General features: G+C 40.0%; 1 protein-coding gene across 1 annotated transcript in view; it reads right to left on the bottom strand.

Annotated features, from left to right (window-relative positions):
* Nucleotides 1-719: 719 nt before the first annotated feature.
* Nucleotides 720-2,313, bottom strand: part of LOC147316592 (uncharacterized) — a 12,218-nt gene continuing 10,624 nt past the window's right edge. The window contains exon 20 of the mRNA XM_086313090.1: nt 720-2,313. This exon is cut by the window's right edge and continues 129 nt beyond it. The gene's annotated coding sequence lies outside the window, so the exon portion shown is untranslated.

Raw genomic sequence — 2,313 nt, 5'->3', positions numbered from 1 at the left:
CGGCTTCGGTACGTTGGGATCTACCTATCCGAAGAGGAAGACGCATAAAGGGAGTGACTTTTTTTTTTTTTTTAATTGGCAGATAATTTCAAATGCAGCGTTTCTATCAGCTCAACAAATGTCAGCACACACAAACTGTGTGTAGTGTGTAGCACAGTGCGTTGGTAGCCAAATCGCCGGCTGCGGTGTTTGACACGAAGAAACAAGAAATCAAGCTGAGACAAGAAGAAGGTTTAGAAAGACAAGACAGGAGAGGAAGAAGAGACGTTACATTTAAAGGTAAGGACTCCTCATTTAAAGATCACGTGTAAGTCCTCGTGTTTTTAAATCACATACTGGGTCTGTACAGGTAACATTATGTTTTTTACATAGTGTGAAACGTGCTACAAATCAAACTTAGGTAGACTGTGTTACTTAAAGGCTGCAGGAAAATACTCGGTTGTGTTTAAAAAGGTTAGTTTGCTGTACTGTGATGGATTTAAAGCAAATAAGGATCCTAACTGCAAAAGAAAATAATTTTCAAAAAGGTTGAAATATCTAAAGCAATGGCAGATTTAAAAAAAAACACACACAATAAAAACAACAGACTGCAGGGAGGTTCTGTTCTGTGATGTCACAATCAAGCTGGTCTGAATAGAGATACAGTCCCGATCAAAAGTTTAAGACCTCTTGAAAAATTGCAACAAAAAAATAAAAAAGTCATATTTTGTATGGTTGGATCTTAACAAGGTTCCAAGTAGAGCTTCAACATGCAACAAGCAGAAATTGGACAAAAGCATTTTTTGAGCATCCAATTTATTGAAAACAAACAGAAAAATAAACAGAAATCAAAGTTCCAAACATGAACTCAGTAATGAATAGCTTCACAGCTATTGCTGATCACTTCAAAAAATTTGTTGCGGCTCTGTTATAGCATCACACAAACATCTCACATAACCTCTATCTCTACAGTTTTATGTCGCACTCATAGCACACTATGCCCACATTTGTGGAGAGCAACCTTTGCATCATTTGTGGTAATGGGAAACAGTAAGGCATTTTGTACCAGGAGCTCGTTTTGCTTGTCGACCCCTAACAGTCAGCAGATAACATGTTAATCAGGTTATGTTATGACAATCCCTGCAGCACATCCATTTAAATGTCTTGGAGACGTGAGCGGGGGGGCCAACTTCACTCACTCTTCAAATCCAACAAAAGTGGTATCAAACGTTTGTGCTGCGTTTGTGCTGCAAAAATTTTCGTTTGTGCTGCTATCATTTTAAAGATATTAATAAAAATTTCTAGAGGTCATCAGAGGTCAACCAGCCCCCTCATATTAATGGAATCAAACAAAATTGGTGTCAATCAGTTGTGCTATGTTTGTGCTGGTTTGTGCTGCTAAAGTTGTCGTTTGTGCTGCTTCTGTTTTCAAAGACATTAATGAAAATGTAAAGGTCAAATGTACTGTTTATAAGATTGGGGAAAACTGCAGTCAGCTGAGACTGAAGAAGTCACTTGGATGAGTGACGAAACGTTTCTCCCACTGAAAGTGTCCGGATGAACAGAATCAACCTTTTGGAATTTACTTACCCGGATGATTAAGCACGCATCAAGACGTTGTTTTATTAATATCTTTAAAATGATAGCAGCACAAACGAAAATTTTTGCAGCACAAACGTAGCACAAACGTTTGATACCACTTTTGTTGGATTTGAAGAAGGTGGGGGGGCCAACTTCACTCACATTTTGGAGACCGTTGATCAAACGTAAATATGTCCAGTCACTTTTGATTCAACCTGCTTAGCTTGATCTCACATTTGCCGTTTCCTCTATCTCTATCCCCTGTGTGTGTCTGTTTGTGTGCTTGTGTGCTTGTGTGTGTGTGTGTGTGTGTGTGTGTGTGTGTGTGTGTGTGTGTGTGTGTGTGTGTGTGTGTGTGTGTGTGTGTGTGTGTGTGTGTGTGTGTGTGCGCGATGATCTCACATTTGTCATTTCTTCTTTCTCTCTCCCCTTGTCTTGTGTGTGTGAGTGAGAGAGAGATTATCATCTAACATTTGCCATTTCCTCTAGCTCTTTCCCCTGTGTGTGGGTGCATGTGTAAAGGTAAGAAGCTTAGTAATGAAGTAAATGAATTCATTGACGGGTGAACAAACAAGGGCAACACGGTGGCACAGTGGTTAATATAGTTGCCCGCACAGCAAGAAGGTCCTGAGTTCAACTCCACTATCAGGCTGAGGTCTTTCTGTATGGATTTCTCATGTTCTCAAAGTGTTTGTGGGGGTTCACTCCACGTGCTCCGGCCTCTTTCCAAAATCCTAGTTTGTGGAGAAACTC

The sequence above is a fragment of the Aulonocara sp. 'chitande type north' Nkhata Bay genome, linkage group LG12, assembly GCF_057382095.1.
Source record: "Aulonocara sp. 'chitande type north' Nkhata Bay isolate Kocher_YH1m ecotype deep benthic linkage group LG12, A_spYH_male_GT1.1, whole genome shotgun sequence".
Lineage (NCBI taxonomy): Eukaryota > Metazoa > Chordata > Actinopteri > Cichliformes > Cichlidae > Aulonocara > Aulonocara sp. 'chitande type north' Nkhata Bay.
The sequence above is the reverse complement of the archived record's forward strand: the minus strand, read 5'-3'. Positions and strand labels throughout refer to the sequence as shown.